Source organism: Muscardinus avellanarius, assembly GCF_963383645.1.
Source record: "Muscardinus avellanarius genome assembly, chromosome: 8".
NCBI lineage: Eukaryota > Metazoa > Chordata > Mammalia > Rodentia > Gliridae > Muscardinus > Muscardinus avellanarius.
The window spans coordinates 27,691,649-27,714,226 of NC_137794.1; the positions used below are offsets into that span (position 1 = coordinate 27,691,649).

Consider the following 22,578-nt stretch of genomic DNA (forward strand, 5'->3'; position numbering starts at 1 on the left):
TATCCCCAGTGCTCCCTAGTTTGGGCATATTAGAGAAAACATACGTTCCTTCTCTTTTTGTGCTTGGCTGATCTCACTTAACATAATGTTCTCCAGATCTTTCCATCTTCTTGTGAATGACATGATTTTGTTCTTCTTTATTGCTGAGTAGCATTCTATTGTGTGTATTTCTCATAATTTTACAATTCATTCATCTGTGGAAACCACCAAGAACCTAAAGAGAAAGCATACAGAATGGAAGAAGATCTTTACCAGCCATCACTTTGATAAAGGGCTAATACCCAGAATATACAAAGAGCTTAAAAGACTCTATACTAGCAAAACAAATAACCCAATTAAGAAATAGGCAACTGAACTGAATAGACACTTCACAAAAGAAGAGATACAAATGGACAAAAAAATACATGAAAATATGTTCAACATCATTAGCCATCGGGGAGATGCAAATCCAAACTACGCTGAGATTCCATCTAACCCCAATTAGAGTGGCAAGCATAAAGAAATCAAATAACAACAAATGCTGGCAAAGATGTAGGAAAAGAGGAACTCTTTCACACTGTTGGTGGGAGTGCAAACTAGTTCAGCCGCTATGGAAATTAGTATGGAGATTCCATAGAAAACTGGGAATCGATTCACCATATGATCTGGATATACCACTCCTGGGTATCTTTCCAAAGGGATTGAAATCAGAGAACTAAGTAACATATGCATACCCATGTTCATAGCAGCACAATTTGTAATAGCCAAAATATGGAACCAACCTAGGTTATTTGTGTTTTAAATGATTCCCATTCTAGTTGGAGTTAGGTAAAACCTCAGGGTAGTTTTGATTTGCATCTCTCTGATTGCCAATGATGTCGAGCATTTTTAAACACTTATTGGCCATTTGAATTTCATCTTTTATGAAGTGTCTTTAATTCACTTGCCAATTTTTATTGAATTATTTGTTTTCTTAGTGCTGGGTTTCTTGAGTTTTCTGTATATTCTAGATATCAGTCCTCTATCAGAGGAGTAGGTGGCAAAAATCTTCTCCCATTCTTTTGGCTTTTGGTTGATGTTCTTGACAGTTTCCTTTGCTGTACAGAAGCTCTTCAGTTTCATGCAGTCCCACGTATTGATTCACCTTTTAGTTTCCTGGGCCTTTCAGATCTTTTTGAGAAAGTTTTATCTGTTGCAGTGTTGGACCTATACCCTCTTTAAGGAGCCTCAAGGCGTATGGTCTAATTTCCAAGTCTTTGATCTATCTTGAATTGACTCTTGTGCAGGGTAAGAAAGTGGGATTTCCATTTTTCTGCATATGGTTAACCAGTTTTGCCAACACCATTTGTTGAACAGGCTATCTTTTTTCCAGTGTATGTTTTTGGCCAAAAATCAATTGGCTGTGAGTGGATTTGTTTCTGATTCTTCTATTCTGTTCCATTGATCTATGATTCTGTTTTTGTGCCGGTACCATGCTGTTTTTATTACAATAGCTGTGTAGTATAGTTTAAAGTCAGGTATTGTGATTCCTCCTGCATGGTTTTTGTTGCTGAGAACTACTTTGGCTATTCTGGATTTTTTGTTGTTCCAAGTGAATTTAAGGACTGATTTTTCTATGTCTGTGAGGAATGATCTTGGTAATTTAATGGGCATTGCGTTGAGTCTGTAGATCACTTTTGGAAATATGGCCATTTTCATATTTATTCTGCTTATCCATGAACATGGAAGATCTTTCTATCTTCTAAGATCTTCTTCAGATCTTCAGATTGATTTCTTTTTTCAATGTTTCATAATTTCTTTGTAGAGGTCTTTTACCTCCTTGGTTAAGTTTATTCCTAAATACTTTATTTTTTGTGGGAAATCCTGAGTGGAAGTGTTTTCTGAATTTCTTTTTCAGTGGATTTATTGTTGGTGTACAGAAAAGCTTCTGATTTTTTAAGATTGATTTTGTATCCAGACACTTTGCTGAATTTATTGATCAGTTATATAAGCCTTTTGGTTGAGTTTGTTGGGTCTTCTAGATATAGTATCATGTCATCTGCAATAGTGAAAGTTTGAGTTCTTCTTTTCCTATTTGTACTCCTTTAATTTCCTTTTCTTGCCTTATTACTCTGGCCTGAGTTTCGAGTACTGTATTGAAGAGAAGTGGTGATAATGGACATCCTTGTCTTGTTCCTATTTTTAGGGAGAATTATCTAAGTTTTTCCCCATTTAATATCGTGTTGGCTGTGGGCTTATTGTAGATTGCCTTTATGATGTTGAGGTATATTCCTTCTATTATGATTCTCTGCAGTGCTTTTAGCATAAATGGCTGTTGGATTGTATCAAATGCTTTTTCAGCATCTATTAAAATGATCATGTGATTTTTGTCTTTGGTTCTGTTTATATTATGAATAACATGGATTGATTTTCATATATTGAAGTAGCCTTGTATCCCTGTGATGAACTCTACCTGGTCATGGTATATGCCTACCTAGTCATGGTGTATGATTTTCTTGATGTGGTTTTGAATGCATCTTGTTAGTATTTTGTTTAGCAGTTTTGAATCCAAGTTTATCAAAGAAAAAGACCTGTAGTCTTTATTTGGTTTTGATGTTAATGTGATGTTGGCTTCATAGAATGTATTTGGGAGAGTCCTGTTTTTCTCTTTCACAAAATAGATCGAGGAGTGTTGGGATTAGATCTTCTATAAAGGTTCTATAAAATTCACTTGGGAAATCACCTGGTCCTGGGCTTTTCTTTGATGGTAGGGTCTTTATTGATGTTCCAATATCTTTGATTGCTAATTGGATGGTTTAAATTTTTTATATCTGCCAGGCATGGTGGCGCACACTTGTAATCCCCGGGCTTGGGAGGCTGAGAGAGGAGGATTGCGCAGATTCGAAGCCAACCTCAGCTGGCTTAAGAGACCCTGTTTCCAAATAAAAAAATATAAAATAGGTCTGGGAGTGTAGCCTGGAGGTAGAAGGCCCCTGGGTTCCATCCTCAGTACCACCAAATAAAAAAAAAAATTTTTTTTAATTTCTAAATCTTCTTGAATCAGTTTAGGAAAGTTGTATTTATTCCGATAGATGTCAATTTCCTGCAGATTTTTCATTTTGTTGCAGTATAGTTTTTCAAAGTAGACTCTGATAACCCTCTGTATTTCTACACTGTCAGTAGTGATATCTCCTTTTTCATCTCTTATCTTTCCAATTTGGGTTGATTCTGTTTTTTAGTTAGGTTTGCTAGTGGTTTGTCTATCTTGTTAGTTTTTACAAAAAAACAGCTTTTGGTTTTGTTGATTTTCTGTGTTTTTTTTATTCTCTACTTTGTTGATTTCTGCTCTGATTTTAATAATTTCCTATCTCCTACTGGCTTTGGGGTTACATTGTTCTGTTTTTCAAGGGCTTTGAGGTATATTATTAGGTTGTTTATTTGATGCTTTTCTTTTTTTCTTATGTGAGCACTCAGTGCTATAAATTTTCCTCTTAATACTGCCTTCAAAGTGTCCCAGAGATTTTGATATGTTGTATCTCTATTTTCGTTTGTTTCTAGAAATTTCTTGATTTCACCCCTTACTTCTTCTATGACCCATTCTTCATTTAGAAGTGTGGCATTCAGTTTCCACATTTTTATGTGGTTTCTCTGTTCTTCTTACAGTTGATTTCTAATTTAATTCCATTATGGTCTGAAAAGACACAGGGAAGTACGTCACATTTTTTTAATTTTCTAGTGCTCACTTTGTTGCCGAATATGTGATCTGTTTTGGAGAAGGTTTCATGAGCCGCTGAGAAAAATGTGAACTCTGCTGTAGTTGGGTGAAATATTCTATATGTGTCTAACAGGTCCATTTGATTAATGGCATTCTTTAGGTGTGAGGCATCTCTACTGACCTTAGTCTAGAAGATTGGTGTAATGGTGTGAGAGGGGTGATGAAGTCTCCCAGTATTATTGTATTGGGATTTATGTGTGACTTAGTGTCACAAAGAGTTTGTTTTATGAAAGTAGCTGCACTTATGTTTGGGGCATAAATGTTGATTATCATTATTTCCTCTTGCTGGATTGTTCCTTTTACCAGTAAAAAATTACCTTCTTTGTCTCTTCTAATAAGCGTGGCCTTGATCTAACTTGTCTGATATCATAGTTGCTACTCTTGCTTGTCTTTGAGTTCCACTGACATGGATTACCTTGCTCCAGACCTTTACCTTAAGTTTCTTACTATCTTTACTTGTAAGGTGTGTTTCTTGCAAGCAGTAGATAGATGAGTTCTGGTTTTTAATCCATTTTGCCACTTTATGTCTTTTTATTGGGAATTGAGGCCATTTACATTCAGTGTGATTATTGAGAGATGATTTTTAATTCCTAACATGTTGAGATTGTACTTCTGTTTGAAATATTGTTTGTTCTTCTTTGCTCAGTTGTCTGCTGGATGGAAATTTTTGTTTCTCTCGTTGTGGCATGTATTACTTATTTCTGCTTTGTAGTTAATCTCTTTGAGTATTTTCTCTAGTTCTGATTTTGATGACATAAATTTCTCCCGTTTCTGATTGTTGTGGAAGATTTTTATTTTCCCATCTAATTTGAGGATATTTTTGCTGGCTAGGAAATTTTTGGCTGCAAGTTGTTTTCTTTCAGAGTTTGGAATATGTTACTCCTGGTCCTTTTGGCTTTCATAACTTGGTTTGAGAAGCTTGGAGTGATTCTAATTGGTTTGCCTTTGAATGTCACTTGGCCTTTTGATTTTATTGCCTTTAAGATTCTCTCCTTGGCTTCTACATTGGTCATTTTGACTATTATGTGGCATGGAGAACCTTTTCTCTGATCTTGTCTAAAGGGGGTTCTATAAGTTTTCAGTACTTGTGTATCGACCTCTTGCTCTATATTTTGAAATTTTTCTGCTGTTACTTCTTTGAAAAGATTTGTTTATCCCTTTGGTTTAACCTTCTTTTCCTTCCTCTATGCCAATTATTCCTAGGTTAGCTCTTTAAGATGGACCCATATTTCTTCTATGTCCAATTCCTGCTGTTGAATTGTTTTTTTCTAAGTATAAACTATGCATTCATTTTTGGAGTTAGGAGCTAGATTCTATTCTCCATGTGGTCTAATCGATTTTTTAAAGTTTGAATTGATGCCTTTACTTCAGTGATTGCATCCTTTATTTCAGGCTCTCTCTAAATATTTCTTGGAAGTCCTGTATTATTTCTACAGTTACATTCCTGATTTGACCTTCTGGAAATCTCTGCAATTCTATGTTATCAGGTTCTGTTATTGTGGGGTTGCAGAAGCTCATTGCTCCCTTGTTGTTCCTCCTTCTCCTGATTTCAGAACTTTTTTTCTGTCACTTATGATAGATTCCTCTGTCTCTATGTGTCAGCTGGTATATTCAAGGGCAAGTTGTATTGTATTTAACAGTGAACGTTGAGTAAGGAGGTAAGTGAAGGAGTAAATGAAGAATAGCGTAAGGTCTCAGATAGGGTCTAATAGAATAAGAGTATGAGTTTGGTAAGGTAGTATATACTAGAGATTAGAGATAGTAAAAATGTAGTAGTATTCTAGTAACCAATGTAGAGTTTCTGGTATAGTGATATGAAGTGGATTTAATACAAGACAAGGGAGATAGAAAAAGAAGAATAAAGGTAGAAAAGGGATAGAAGAGAGTAGGTATGTACAAGGAAAGAAGCTTGGGAGAGGGTTTGGTAAGAGGGTTAAACAACAACTACAAAAGGCAGGAATACACACTTGCATACACAAAAAAGAACAAAAAACCAAAACAACCCCAAGAACAAATTAATGCAACTCTACAAATAAATGACTATTCAGCAGATAGATCCTCTGCAGTCTCTCTCTGTGCAGATACAGAGTGCCACCAGCAGCTTTCCCACTGTGAGTCTGGTTCTCTGAGATTTCTCAATCTATGTAGATGTTCGGTATGATTGTCTCTGGATTTTAGTATTAAGCCCAGTTCAGCCTCCACGCTTTCTACAGATTTAGAGTCTGTTTCTCTCTGATTCTGTTGGTGGTGTATACCTCTGAGACCAAATTCAATGTAGGAGTCTGTCCTCCTCAGCTAAGGCTGAGCTAGTTTGACTTCTCCCCATTAGCCACGATTGGGAGGTCTATGGTGATCCCAGAGATTCTACTAGTTGGGTTTATTGTTAAGTGTAGGTCTTTCCCTACACTTTCCACTAATCAGAGTTTGAGTCTGAGCCAGCAACCTATTAGTGTTGCAGTCACATGACAGTGCCATCTTGTCAGCAGTGGCTGAGCTCACCATGCCCACCAGAGATCAAGACCAGCACACACCAAAATCACAAATGAAACTGCAGTGCCCGCAGGAGAACTCCCAGTTCTGAACCAGGGACTCGCACAGCTTCTGTGTTCAACAGCAGACACCACCCCCACCTTCTCCAGGTTGTATTGCAAAGTCTCAGACTCAGGGAGTTTACTGGGGTTGTGTGGCTGGGTGTGCTTGGCTGGGTGTTTTCCCACGAGAACCGACACTTCAATTTCAGTGTTATTGAGCACTGTTCTGGATCTCTGGAGGGTGATTTCTGCCACCACTACTCCTTTACTGCATTGATTGCAAAATCTCAGACTCAGGAAGTTTATCGCAGCTGTGTGAGTCCCTGAGGGTGCAAAGCTGGGAGTTCTCCTGCGGGGACTGTAGTTTCACTTATGATTTTGGTGTGTGCTGGTCTTGATCTCTGGTGGGCATGGTGAGCTTAGCCACTGCTGGCAAGATGGCACTGCCATGCGACTGCAACACTAACAGGTTTCTTTTCTGGTGTTGAGCTCAGCTCTGGACTCCTCGAGGGTGTGGTGAGCTCAGCTGTTGGAAGTTGTAGCTGGTCTTTGTGCAGGAAAAACTGACAAATTACAGTTGACTGATCTGCAGCTGTTTTCTTCAGGTCCTTGTTTTCCTTTACATCTCTGTTTTCTGGTGCTGTGAGGCAAGATGGCACCAGCACAGCGCCCATTGCCACAAGACAGGCAGGGTTTTTTATCTGCTCTCTGGTTGGTCTTCTAGTCTTCTTTTTCTCTGTCCCTTGTAATTATCATTTTTATTCCTCTACTGATAGTATTTTCTGGCTTTGTAGAGCACTGTTTTTGAGGCATTGGAGATGGAGTGTCAGCAGGGCTCATAAGCACTTCTTCTCTTGGTGGCCATCTTCCCGGAAGTCTATATTTATATTTAATAAGTGTTACAAAAATAATTTCAAATGTTCTTATTTCACAACAGCTCAATTTGGTAAATAAATATAAAATAATATTTATTTTTTCCTTTTTTCTGTTTATTGTTGCATTGCTATCATACATCTTAATGAAGTACAAGATGGTAGAGGCATACATGCACATCACTCATTTAGCCCTTCTCCAATTCCTACCCCATTCACTCTCCCTCCTGCCTTCTCATGTTTGGTTTAGCGATTGGCCTTGATATGTTTGTGAATATACATCATGTGCATTAGGGAATTTCCCTCTTCCCTCCTTCCATTTCTTTGTTAGGTCACCTTATTTGCTCATCTATAATTTCTCCTTTTTCATATAGAGTTACTCCTGTGATCCTTTTTCTCCCTAGCTTCCACATATTAGGGAGAACATCTGATTTTTTTACTTTTGTGACTGACTAATTTCACTTAGCATAATGTTCTCCAGTTCCATCCATTTCCCTGTAAATAACATAATTTTGTTCTTCTTTGTGGCTGAGTAAAATTCCATTGTGTACATATCCCATAGTTTTGTAATCCATTCATCTGTTCATAGATATCTTGGCTGGTTCCATAGTTTGGCAATTGTGAATTGTGTGGCTATAAATTTTATATGGAGAAAGAAAAGACCCGGAATACCCAAAGCAATTATCAGCAATAAGAACCACATGCAATAGGCATCACAATCCCTGACTTCAAATAATACTACAGAGCAATAGTAGGTAAAACAACATGATATTGGCACAACAACAGGCATACAGACCAATGGAACAGACTAGAAGATTCAGAATCAAACCCATAAACTTACAATTGATCTATGACAAAGGGGCCAAACTGATGCTGGAGAAAAGGCAGGCTTTTCAACAAATAGTGCCGGGAGAACTGGCTATACATTTGTAGAAAGATGCAACTAAATCCTTACCTCTCACCATGCACAGGGAATCAACTTGAGATGGATCAAAGACTTGGAAATTAGACCAAAGACTGTGAAGCTATTAGAGGAGGACATAGGCTCAACATTTCAATATTTAAAAATAATCTTAAGATAGCCAGGCATGGTGACACACTTGTAATCCCAGCATTCGGGAGGCAGAGACTGGAGGATCACAATTTGCAGACAGCCTCATCAGTGAGACTCTGTTTCAAAAAAATAAAAAAGACTAAAAATAATCTTAAGATATTTCATCACTATATATGGAATGAACTTAACTGTAGAATTACTTTCTGTTGGGCCTCTTACATGTGTGTGTCACTGAGCTAAGCCCCAAGACCCCTTTTTAAAAATTTTAGGGTCTTGTTAATTAGTTTCCTAGGCTCAGTAGCTGAAGTTGCAGGAGCACACCGGCATATCCAGATATCATTTTCTCTTCAATAGGTCAGAAAAATAAATGAAACTTTCATGTGCTTCCAATTATTTTGCCTATTTATATCAAAAGTACTCAAGTGCATATAAGAGGAATTATTATTTTACTTTACTTTAGTTATCCAGACTTAATTTTTTCATACCTGCCAACTAGACTATGGAAAACAAAAACTTAGTAAGATCTATAAAATTACTAAAAAGAAAGAGAGGTTAATATCATGGAAATTAGGTGACAAGGAAAGAATAAATCTGACAAAAGTAAAGATATTTTATATTGAATATCTATAAGAATATGATTTATTGAACATATAATTTCTCTTTCAGAGAATCTTTTTAATATTTCACATTTGATAAGCTATTACCACTTCAAAGAGATGAAAAATATCATATTTGCCATTTAAAGACTCTACTTTTATGTAAATATATTCATGAATCTCTATTCCATAATCACTACTATACTATTCAACTAAATCAGTCATTATGTCACATATGTAAATTATTACATGATGTCATATAACAAATTATTTCTCAAGCAATAAATATAAGTAAGACAATAGTCTTGTTAATAGACTAAATACAAATTACCAGTATCTTGGAATGAGAAAAGACAATAAAACAAATTATTAAGATATTTACATGATATTATGAACAGTGGGCAACTTTATGGCAATAATTTTTATAGCTTAGATCCAGATGAGCAAAGTGTGGCTAGTGGATTAAATCTGGCCTGTTGCCTGTTTTGTGAATGGACATTTATTGGAACATGTGTGTGCCCATTGGCTTATATATTGTCTTAACGACCCCCCACACACTGCAGAAAAGTTGAACAGTTGCAAGAGAGACATGATGGCCCATAGATCCTGAAGTACTTATTATCTGCCCCTTTCACTAGAATAAATGTCAAAATTCCTTGAAATGTACAACTTACTAAAAATGACAGTAATAAATTAAAAATCTGAATTTTTCTCTGGTACTGGGAAACCCATGTCTTGCACATGCTGAGCAAGCACTATAAGACTAAGTTAACAACCCCAGCACTTTCTTTTTCTTTTCTTTTCTGTTTTTGGAGAAAGAGTCTCCCTAAGATGGCCTAAAACTTGAGATTCTTCTGCCTCAGATCCTGTAGATGGGATTACAGATGTGAACCACTATACCCAACCAATTAAAAAAAACAGTAATTATTTTAAACCCTTTGTTATGATTAGTTACACCTTTTACTTCACTGGCTTCTTAGAGACGGGTTATCTTCAATTGAGAAATTCACACACATGCGAGAAAAGGCTGCTTACCACTCTTAACTTTATTAAGAACATAGTAACTATATAGGCAGTCAGAGGTCTCACAGTGTTATAACAATATAGTTCTCATACATAAATATAAAAGTAAATTCATAGGAAAAAGCTTGCAAAAGGAAAGCTAGATAGTTCTCACACTGTAATCTGTAAGGATACCTGCTATTTTCCAGCCAGGCAGAACTCCAAGTCACTGGGCTAGGCTCCAAGCTTTACTGGAACCTTCTCTGAGTTTTTCCCAGCTATGACCAAGGCCATCCTTCTTGTTCTCAGAGGTTAGAAATTAGCCTGTCAGAAAACGCCTTGTGAGTCCAGACCCCTTCACCTTCCTACAAAGAAAATCTTTGACCCAGGTGGATTCCCTGAAAATTTATTCCAAATATTTAAAGAATGCTCTAAGTTTTTCAAAAAATTTTCCAAAGAATTAAAAGGAGAAACATCCCAATCCTTTGGTGGTTGTTTGTTTGTTTGTTTGTTTGTTTGTTTGTTTGTGAAGCCAGAATATCCTTGATCAATTTGGTAAAGACATTATAAGACAGGAAGAACAGGCCAACATACCTCATTTAAAACAGACAAAAGACCACAATACAATTTCAGCAAATTTAGTTCAGAGAGCAACAGAGAAAAAGGGAGAGAGAAAATTAGGACTAAAAAGTTTATCTGGCATAATTTACAAATAACGTAGTATTTTTTTATTATTATTATTATTTTTTATTGGTGCATTATATTCATACAACTTATTGGGGTAAAAAACTTGTGTGTACAAACATGTACTCATCGCTGATTTAACCCCTACCCAAATCCCACCCCATTCCCTCCCCGTCCCTCCCTTCCTTGCTTGGCTTAGTGATTGACTTCGATATGTTTAAGTACATTGTGTGCTTTAGAGATTTTTCTCTTCCCCCTCCTTTCTCTTCCTTTAGGTTATCTTGTTTGCTCCTCTTTTCTCCCTAACTCTCACATATTAGGGAAAGCATCTGATTTCTTATTTTCTGTGCCTGACTAATCTCACTTAGCATAATGTCCTCCAGTTCCATCCATTTCCCTGGAAATGACGTAATTGAGTTTTTTTTGATGGCTGAGTAAAATTCCATTGTGTACATATCCCACAGTTTTGTAATCCATTCATCTGTTGATGGACATCTTGGCTGGTTCCATAGTTTGGCTATGGTGAATTGTGCAGCTATGAACATAGATACACATGCATTATTTTGGTAGTTTGGTTTCTTTTCTTTTGGGTAGATACCCAACAGTGGTATTGCTGGATCAAATCGTAGATTTGTTCCCATTCTTCTGAGGATTCTCCATACTGTTTTCCAAAGTGGTTGCACTAATTTGCAATCCCACCAACAATGTCTTAGAGTTCCCACTTCTCCACATCCTCGCCAGCATCTGTTGTTGTTTGTGTTTTGAATGATTGCCATTCTCGTTGGGGTTAGGTGAAATCTCAGGGTAGTTTTGATTTGCATCTCTCTGATTGCCAGTGATGTTGAGCATTTTTTCATGCATTTATTGGCCATTTAAATTTCTTCTTTTGTAAAGTGTCTATTTAGTTCATTTGCCCATTTTGTTATTGGATGCTTTGTTTTCTTAGTGTTGAGTTTCTTGAGTTCTCTGTATATTCTAGATATTAGTCCTCTATCGGAGGGGTAGGTGGCAAAAATCTTCTCCCATTCTGTTGGCTCTCGATTGAGGTTCTTGATAGTTTCCTTTGCTGAACAGAAGCTCTTCAGTTTCATGCAATCCCATGTATTGATTCTCCTTTTAATTTGTTGTGCCTTTGGGGTCTTATTGAGGAAATGTTTGTCTGTGCCTATGTGTTGTAGTGTTTGACCTATGCCCTCTTCAAGGAGCTTCAAAGTCTCTGGTTTAATGTCCAAGTCTTTGATCCATCATGAGTTGACTTTTGTACAGGGTGAAAAAGTGGGATTAACATCCAATTTTCTGCATATGGTTAACCAGTTTTGCCAACACCATTTGTTGAAGAGGCTATCTTTTTTCCAGTGTATGTTTTTGGCCCCTTTGTAAAAAATCAATTGGCTGAAAGTGTGTGGGCTTGTTTCTGTGTCTTCAATTCTGCTCCATTGGTCTATATATCTGTTCTTTTGCCAGTACCATGCTGTTTTTATTACAATGGCTTTGTAGTATAGTTTAAAGTCAGGTATTGTGATTCCTCCTGCGTGGTTTTTGTTACTGAGAACTATCTTGGCTATTCTGGGCTTTTTGTTATTCCAGATAAATTTAAGGACTGATTTTTCTATGTCTGTGAGGAATGATCTTGGTAGTTTAATGGGCATTGCATTAAATCTGTAGATCACTTTTGGGAGAATGGACATTTTAATGATATTTATTCTGCCAATCCATGAACATGGAAGATCTTTCCATCTTCTAAGATCTTCTTCGATTTTTTTTTCAGTGTTTTATAATTTTCCTTGTAGAGATCTTTTACCTCCTTGGTCAAATTTATTCCTAGGTATTTTATTTTTTTGTGGGAGATCCTGAGTGGAAGTGTTTTCTGAATTTCTTTTTTCAGTGGATTTATGGTTGGTGTACAGGAAAGCTTCTGATTTTTTAATATTGATTTTGTATCCAGATACTTTGCTGAATTTGTTGATCAGTTCTATAAGCCTTTTGGTTGAGTTTGTTGGGTTTTCTAAATATAGTATCATGTCATCAGCAAATAGTGAAAGCTTAAGTTCTTCTTTTCCTATTTGTACTCCTTTGATTTCCTTTTCTTGCCTTATTGCTCTGGCTAGAGTCTCTAGTACTATATTGAAGAGAAGTGGTGATAGTGGACATCCTTGTCTCGTTCCAGTTTTTAGGGGGGATTCTTGAAGTTTTTCCCCATTTAATATGATGTTGGCAGTGGGCTTGTTGTAGATTGCCTTAATAATGTTGAGATATGTTCCTTCTATTCCAATTCTCTGCAGTGTTTTTATCATAAATGGATGTTGAATTTTATCAAATGCTTTTTCAGCATCTATTGAGATGATCATGTGGTTTTTGTCTTTGATTCTGTTTATATGATGAATTACATGGATTGATTTTCGTATATTGAACCAGCCTTGCATCCCTGGGATGAACCCTACCTGGTCGTGATGAATGATTTTCTTGATGTGGTTTTGAATACGTGTTGCTAGTATTTTGTTTAATAGTTTTGCATCCAAGTTCATCAGAGATATAGGCCTGTAGTTTTCCTTCCTTGAACTGTCTTTATTCGGTTTGGGTATTAGTGTGATGTTGGCTTCATAGAATGTATTTGGGAGAGTCCCGGTTTTTTCTATTTCCCGAAATAGTTTGAGTAGTATTGGGATTAGCTCTTCTGTAAAGGTTTTATAGAATTCACTTGAAAAACCATCGGGTCCTGGGCTTTTCTTTGATGGTAAGCTCTTTATTGCTGTTTCAATCTCTTTGATTGTTATTGGTTGGTTTAAGTGTTCTATATCTTCTTGACTCAGTTTAGGAAGGTTGTATTTATCTAGGAAGTTGTCGATTTCCTCCAGATTTTCCATTTTGTTGGAGTATAGTTTTTCAAAGTAGTTTCTGATAATCCTCTGGATTTCTACACTGTCAGTAGTAATGTCTCCTTTTTCATCCTTTATCCTCATAATTTGGGTTGATTCTCTCTTTTTTTTAGTTAGGTTGGCCAGTGGTTTATCAATCTTGTTAATCTTTTCAAGAAACCAGCTTTTGGTTTTGTTGATTTTCTGTATTGTTTTTTTATTCTCTATTTCATTGATTTCTGCTCTAATTTTAATAATTTCCCGTCTTCTGCTGGCTTTGGGGTTCAATTGTTCCTGCTTTTCAAGGTCTTTGAGGTGTGTCGTAAGGCTATTTATTTGAAGAATTTCTGTTTTTCTTATGTGAGCACTCAGTGCTATAAATTTTCCTCTTAATACTGCCTTCAAAGTGTCCCAGAGGTTTTGATATGTTGTTTCTTTATTTTCATTTGTTTCTAGAAATTTCTTGATTTCACCTCTTACATCTTCTATGACCCATTCTTCATTCAGAAGTGTGGTGTTCAGCCTCCACATGTTTATGTTGTTTCTTTGTGTCTTCTTATAGTTGATTTCTAGTTTCATTCCATTATGGTCTGAAATGACACAGGGAAGTATGTCACATTTTTTTAATTTGCTAGTGCTCATTTTGTGTCCCAGGATGTGATCTATTTTGGAGAAGGTTCCGTGAGCAGCTGAGAAAAATGTGAACTCTGCTGTAGTTGGGTGAAATATTCTATATGTGTCCAACAGGTCCATTTGGTTAATGGTGTTCTTTAGTTCTGAGACATCTTTACTGACCCTTTGTCTGGAAGATCGGTCTAGTATTGTGAGAGGTGTGTTGAAGTCTCCCAGTATTATTGTGTTGGGATTTATGTGTGACTTCATGTCACAAAGAGTTTGATTTATGAAAGTAGCTGCCCCTATGTTTGGGGCATAGATGTTGATTATTGTTATTTCCTCTTGCTGGACTATTCCTTTTACCAGTAAAATGTGACCTTCTTTGTCTCTTCTAATAAGTTTGGGTTTGAAGTCTAACTTGTCTGATATCATAGTTGCTACTCCTGCTTGTCTTCGAGTACCATTAGCATGGATAACCTTGCTCCAGCCCTTTACCTTGAGTTTGTTCCTATCTTTACTTGTAAGGTGTGTTTCTTGCAAGCAGCAGATGGATGGATTCTGGCTTTTAATCCATTTTGCCACTTTATGTCTTTTTATTGGGGAGTTGAGGCCGTTTACATTCAGTGTGATTATAGAGAGATAATTTTTAATTCCCAACATGTTAAGATCTTATTTCTGTTTGAGATACTGTTTATTCTTTTTTGCTTAGTTGTCTGCTGGATGGGAATTCTTGTTTCTTTGGTTCTGGTGTGTGTTACCCATTTCCTCTTTGCAGTTAATCTCCTTGAGTACTTTCTCTAGCGCTGGTTTTGAAGACATAAATTCCTTCAGTTGCTGTTTGTCATGGAAGCTTCTTATTTCCCCATCTAATTTGATGGATAGTTTTGCTGGGTAGGAAATTTTTGGCTGGAAGTTGTTTTCTTTCAGAGTTTGGAATATGTTACTCCATGCCCTTCTGGCTTTCATAACTTGGTTTGGGAAGTCTGGAGTGATTCTAATTGGTTTGCCTCTGTATGTCACGTGGCCTTTTGTTTTTGTTGTCTTTAAGATTCTCTCCTTGGCTTCCACATTAGTCATTTTGACAATTATGCGGCATGGGGATCCTCTTCTTTGATCCTGTCTAAAGGGAGTTCTATAAGTTTCCTGGACCTGTGTATCGACCTCTTGCTCTATGTTTGGAAAATTTTCTGCTATTACTTCCTTGAAGAGATTGTTGATCTCTTTGGTTTCACCTTCTTTTCCCTCCTCTATTCCAATTATTCTTAGGTTAGCTCTCTTGAAATGGGCCCATATTTCTTCAATGTCAGATTCCTGCTGTCGGGTTTTTTTTTCTAAATTAGAAACTATGCGTTCATTTTTGAAATGGTCATCTTCAAGAAGCGAGATTCTATTCTCCATGTGGTCTAATCTGTTGTTTATACTTTGAATTGAAGCCTTCACTTCATTAATTGCATCCTTTATCTCTTTTTGACTCTCTCTAAATTCTTTTCGAAAGTCCTCTATTATTTCTAGAGTTATTTTCCTAATTTGATCTTCTAGAGATCTTTGGATTTCTGTGTTATCAGATTCTGATGTTGTGGGGTTGTGGGCATTCACTGCTCCATTGTTATTTCTCTTTCCCATGATTTTGGAAGTTTGTGCCTTCTCTGGGTTCTTCCCTTGGGTCACTATGAGTTCACTTAAGATGTTCTGGATCTCGAGTCTGTGGTATCTCAGTCACCACTACTCCTTTACTGAGTTGTATCACAAAGTCTCAGACCCAGGGAGTCAATTGAGGCTGCTTAGACCGTGGGGGGTGCCAAGTTGGGTGTTCTCTAGCGGGGAGTTGTGACTATGGTATGATATCTCTGCCACTGCCACTCCCCCACTGGGCTGTACTGCTAAAATCTCCGACCCAGGGAGACTATCTGCGCAAGTCCCTGGGAGTGCAGTACTGGGATTTCTCCCCTTGGGGCCGCAATTTGACTCACGTTTGTTGAGTGTGCTGATGGAGCTGTAGTGAACTCGGTGGATTCCCTGCTGCCGCCACTGGCAATATGGCACCACTGCCACGCCCTCGGCCATGATGTGGCCTATTTCTTCTCTGGTTTTGAGCTCCGCTGAGTCCCTGCCAGGTGTGCTGTGCCCGGCCCTTGGGAGCTTTAGACGCTCCTTGCACCGGAGAAACTGCTGACTGCCGCCCGGCTGTTCAGCAGCGGCTTACCTTGGCTTGCTGTCCACCCCTCCTCTCAGGCGTCTGGTGGCTGGTTGTGTGGGTTGGTCTAGGGCCGTCTGGTGAATTCGCCGCTGCCGCCAGCAGTAAGACGCTGCTTCTGCATCCTAGGCCGCGAGGCCAGAGTACCTCCTCTCTGGATTTGAGCTCTGTTTTGAGTCTCCCTCCTCTCTGGAGCCTGGTGCTGCTAGGGGAGATGTAAGCCGGGCCGCTCCGGCCGCTCTGTGCTGTGGCTCAGGCTGCTCCGCACCACAGGTCTGGCCGCTCTGGCCTCTCTGGCTGCTCTGCACCGCGGATCCGGCTGCTCCGCACCGCGGGTCTGGCCGCCCCGGCCGCTCCGGCGGTTCCGCGAAGCGGCTCTGGCTGCTCCGGCTGTTCTGGCCGCTCCTCTCCGGCTGCTCTGGCTGCTCCTCTCTGGCTGGTCTGGCCGCTCCGCTCGGCTGCTCCGGCCGCCCCGCTTCGCGCCGCGGCTCTGACTTCTCTGCGCTGCGGCTCTGGCCGCTCCGGCTCCTCCGGCCGCTCCGCGCCGCGGCGGGCGCGGCCCTTCGGGCTGGTTTTTTTCTGGTGTCTTGTTTTTCCAGCCCTTTTTCTCTGTCCCTTGTATTTACCGTTTTTATTTCTTTGCTGGTGGTGTTTTCTGGCTCTGAAAGGTGCTGGTTTTGTGGTAATAGAGTTCGATTGTTAGCGGGACTTGTAAGTGCCGCTTTCCTCGGTCGCCATCTTACCGGAAGTCTCCATAGTATCTAAGTAGGATTAATACTAAATACCTTCTCCCTGAGTCTACTGATGCAACTTTTACAACTTTTCTTCAACAGTATTCAGCCACTTTAGAACCTGGCAATATGACAGTTCAGCAAGATGAAATGAATAAATACGAGCTATAAAGATTGGAAATTAATTAAAACTGCCATTATTTACAATTTACATGATCATGCCTATTGCAAACCCAAAATAATTTGCAAAACAACTCTTAGAATAAATGAATTTAGCAAAATCATTTATTTAAATACAAAATCAATAAATAGAAAACAATTGTATTTTTATGTACCATGAGCAAACCTCAGAAAATCAAATGTAATCAATATAATCAATATAATATAATCAGAAACATTAACTGCCTATTAATAACTTTATAACATAAGAATAAACTAACAAATCTGTGTAAGACTGCAACACTGAAAACTACTGATAGTCTCGCATGAAAATCAGCACGTGCATCAAGTGTGATGGTGCGTACCTGTAATCTCAGTACTTGGAGAAGATGAAACAGAATTTCAGATTTGAGGCTAGCCTTAGCAATTTAGTGTAACCCTGTTTCAGAATAAAACAGGATTGGCGGTATAGCTCTTAGATCTCCCCTGAGTTCATCCCCAGACTCCCCCCAAAAATAATGTGTAAATGTGTTAGAGCTCTACAAATAAAAGTTAGTTACATAGAAGCTATTACTTGTAAAGTTGTGGCCTATTTGAAGAGGTAGAATATACATAGTAACCTAATTTGAGTGAGTTCCTTGGTTTTAAGCAGTGCTTATTATTAAACTAGTTCTTTCAGGTATCTCTCAGAGGTATTTTTATGCCATCTTGGTTACCAGTCATCAGTCCTTATTTAAAAACCACTGAAAGTTATGAGACAGATGCCTGAGTACAGCCTCTTAATATTGATTAGAAAGTTATTGTTCATTCCTCCCATGTATGATTAGTAAATTGTGTGTATAGGACTCAAATAATTTAATTTTTGACAATTTTATAAACAGTGTTGTGGCCAGGCGTGGTGGCGCACACTTGTAATCCCCACACTTGGGAGGTGGAGACAGGAGGATCGTGCAGGTTCGAAGCCAGCCACGATGGCTTAGGAGACCCTGTTTCCAAATAAAAATATAAAAAATAGGTGTCTGGGAGTGTAGCCCAGAAATAGAAGGGTTTCCAGGAACCCCAGTACCACCATAAAAAAAAACAGTGTTTGTGAAAGTATGTATCTTACAGCCTTATATGTTTTCTATACCTCTTATTACCTTTATTCTCTTAGGTTTACCATGGAGTCATATTAGACTTCTAGGTTTCTTTGCTGGGTTGAATGTATATTAAATTGATTATAATTGTTTTAACCCTAAATTTGTCACTAACTTAAAAGTTTTACCTATGTTTACAAAATCCTCATGTCTTTCCTGAAAGCATTCTGAATTTCATAAAGGAATTTTTTTTTCTTTTGGTCATACTGGGGATTGAACCTTCAGGCATTCTACCTTCAAGCTATAGGGCCCTTTTTCATGTTTTTTTTTTTCTTATTATGAAACAGGGTCTTGCTAAGTTGCTAATGCTAGTCTTGAACCTGTGATCTCCCTATCTCAGCCTCTCAAATACTAGTACTAAAGGTTTGCACCACTACACCTGATTAGGCCCACATCTTTGCATCCTATTCCAAAATTTTGTGGCAGCCACCTTACATTGGAATGATGGAACTGGAGGCAGCAAAGGTGCAGAGTTGATTGTTTCATATGATTCATCACCTGTGTATTTCTAGGTAACGAAATTTGCTTTAGTCTGTTAGGGAATGTGAGCTTTTGATGTTTTAAGTTTCTTTTTATCACTCATTTAGAAGTCATGCTTAAGCAGGGTGTGGTGGCACATGCTTGTAATCCCAGCATTCTGGAGGCTGAGACCAGAGAATCACGGTTTGTGGATAGCCCCAGCTCATTAGTGAGGCCCTCTGCAACTTAGTGAGATTCTGTTTCAAAGTAAAGAATAAAAAATAGTGCAGGGGGAGTAGCTCAGAGGTTGAATGCCGTTGGGTTCGAATGCCCCAGACCCCCCTTCCCAAAAATAAAGAAGTCGTGCTTGAAATTTAGTTTCTTGGCTATTATCATAATTTAATTGATTCTAAGATGCATATTACTCGTCTGTTACTTTCTATAAAATCAGTGTATTTTGGCATTGATGGAGTGTTCAGTCAGCAGCATGTTTTCCATGTTATTTAAAATAATTATATACTGATGACTTATTCAACTCGATTAAACCAAAACATACATATAATTTGTACTGTGAGCTAAAATGTTAATGCCACCAGGCTTCACATGCACTACAGCATCAGCATGAGGTCCCAAAATTCTACTAAACTTCAGGATTGACCTTTTTTTTTATACCTGGAGTTCTAAGATCCTGTAAACCTTATAAAACAAGTACTCAGCCAGTTTCATATGCAAGCTTTATGAGTTCTACACACGAAGTACACCATAACCAACTGCATTACCACTGATACCAGAGGTATTTTATTATTATAATTATGGCCTAGCTTAGTTATTGTAAAATTTTACATTTTCTATAAGATAAACATTACTAGAAGATGCTATCTTATCCATTAAGTAAAATTAGTGTAGACGTTTATAAAGGAATTCCAGATTAAGTTGTCTTTCCATGAGAAAACCAACTTAAATCTTAAGAAATAAGTGCAAAAAATAAAATTTCACAGCTATATTATATGCTATACCTATATTATATCTATGATTTAGGAAAAGACAAAGTTATTATTGTAAAATAGATCTGGTTTGATGAAAATTTGTAATCTCAGATACTTGCGAAGCAGAGGCAGGAGGATCACAAGTTTGGGGCCAGATTGGGCAACTTAGGCAGACTTGTCTCTAAATAAATTATAAAAGGGGTGTGGATGTATCTCAGTGGTAGAATACTTGTCTGTCATGCACAAGGTCATAGGTTCTATCACAACCTCTACCCCAGTGTACAATTGAGTGAGTTTCAGTACATTCACAAAGTTGGGCAACCCTCATTACTATTTAATAACTTTTTTCGTCCCTAATGGAAACTCAACCCATGAAGAGTCATCCAAATTCATACTCTAGCTCTCAGTAGTCACTGACCTACCTTCTATTTTTATGGATTTGACTCTTAGACATTTCATTCATATATGTAGACTTTTATTTCTAGTTTCTTTAATGTAGTATATTTTCAAATCCATCTATACTGTAACACCAATATTTCACTCTTTTGCATGGTAGCTAATATTCCATAGTACAGGTATACCATGTTTTGTTTTTTCATAAGTTTAATGGTCATTTGGTTTTTTCCTCTTTTTTATTTTTATGAATAATACTGATATTAATACTCATATATAAGTGTTAACGTGAATAAATGTTTTCCATTTACTTGAGTATATACCTAGAATGGAATTGCTGGGCCATATGGTAACTCTAAATTTTAACTTAAGTTTAACTAAACTTTCAAACTATTTTCAAAAGCACTGGCATCATTTTATACCCAAGCATCAGCAATGTTGAAGTTCCAATAGCTCTAGCTTCTCATAAACACTTGTCTCTCAACGTGTCTCTCTCCCTCTCTCTCTCTTTCTCTCTCCCTCCCTCTCTCTCTCTCTCTCTTTCTCTCTCTCTCTTTTTTTTGTGGTACTGGGGTTCCTGGAAGCCCTTCTACCTCCGGGCTACACTCTCAGACCTATTTTATATTTTTTATTTATTTGGAAATAAGGTCTCTTAAGCCAGCGAGGCTGACTATGAACCTGCGTGATCCTCCTGTCTCAGCCTCCAAAGCGCGGGGATTACAAGCGTGCGCCACCACACGCTCAACGTCTCTTTTTATTATACCTATCTTAATTCACATAAGTGAAATATTACTATTGTTTTCATAAAGCTGTTCAGCCAAAATTTTCAAACTACTTTGATATTACTTTGTAGTTCTGGAGCCTTGTACTAAAATTCTTCTAAGTTAACAATTTCTTAAAGATGGGTTTTTCTTAAGTTAATATATTCAAAGCTGTAGAAGTTTAGTTTCTTCTGCAAGGATCGTTAATATATGTTAGAATCACAGAAGTACTCATTAAATATAGATTGATAAGTAAGGGAGCTCTTGTATATTTGTATATTTGTCTGCTCTGATATCTATCCCTAGGGTTTACACAAGGTAAGAATTTATTTCTTTTTAATCAAAAACTAAAATGACTATTTTTAGTAAAGATAACTAGAAGATTGTTTTACCAGTCAAGCATAGAGCCAAAAGATTCTATAGGATTGCTCTTTTTTAATTGTGCAAGAGAAATTTTCTTGAGTGATATGAGCCTTTGGATGCATGTAAACAAACAGACATGCAAAAAAAAAAAAAAGAGCAAACCAGATTTTCTGTCATCTGCCACCCAACTTTCAACACATCTGTGATATCTGCCATGCAACAGACTTCATCTGAAATAGACTCCCTATTGTTACTGACAATAGTTGGGGATATGTTATTAGTCAAAGCAAAACATAGCCAAACATGCCAATGACCAGAACTAGAAACAAACAAAAAAACACCACAAAACAACACACATGTTAAAAAAAAAAAGAATAAAAATATAAAAGAGAAAACATAGCAGAAGATTATGCTGTTGCCTGTGTATGGCAATTTCTCATCCTAGAGAGCTATTGAAGTGCCCTTTTGGACCACACAGCTTGTAGAGAGTCTAACTGGAGCATCTTTGGTGGCATTGCCATACTATCAAAATGTAATTCTCAAAATTAAGACATAATTACAGTAAAAATTCCAAATGCTGTAGTTTTAATTGAAAAAAACTAAAATAAAAGATGGATAAAATATTTAAAACTGATGTTCTGCTCTAGGCCAGTAAAACCATGACCTATTAGATTATCCTCTCTACTAGATTGGTGACTGACAGAAAGCAATTTTAGTGAAATGGTAGAGACAAACTTAACTCAAATTAGTTCAGAAGAGGAGAGGAGAGGCTATATAGACAAGTCTTTACGGAGCTTTTTCATCAAAAAGTAGCTACAAGGAGGAGTGGGTCAAAAAGAAGGGTGAGGATTTTGTTTGACATTTAAAGTGGATAATAACACAGCCTGCTTGCATACTGATAGATCACTGTATTCACTTGCTACTCAGAAGTCAAGTAATTCAGCAATGATGAGGCTATTGTAGCAGGTTGGTGACTCAAAGTTACATACTGATCTATGATATCCAAATCTTGGTATTATCAATACAAAATAGTAAATAAGAAACGGGACTATAATAAGCCATGGTGCTAGAGGGACTGAAAAGCTTCATCAAGATTCAGGCATGTGTGCATGAAAGGAATCGTTCAAGTAGTAGAAGCAGAATAAATAAAAGCATATGAAGCATGGGAGTAGAAGATATATCTGTACTAAAACCATGACCTTTGGATTGATTAATCTGGTTGAATAGATGTCTAGATAGGCAGAGAAAATGAAGGTGCCTTAGCATCTTCTCACTTAGCATCAGAGTATTCCGTATCTTTAGGAAGTTAAACATATTTTCATGTCATATAAGAATGACTTTAATCATCTGAATAAATATTCCAGTTTTTGAGGGAAATCTTATAAAAAAATTTATAGCTTTGAGGGAAATCACATAAAATCAAAATTTATTCAGAAAATTATATTAATATAACC

The 22,578-nt window shown here is 37.4% G+C and overlaps 1 protein-coding gene across 41 annotated transcripts in view; it reads left to right on the forward strand.

Moving 5' to 3' along the window:
* LOC308265769 (regulating synaptic membrane exocytosis protein 1) overlaps positions 1 to 22,578 on the forward strand; it is a gene marked incomplete at both ends in the record, with an annotated part of 229,736 nt that overhangs the window by 135,354 nt on the left and 71,804 nt on the right. The window lies entirely within an intron of this gene.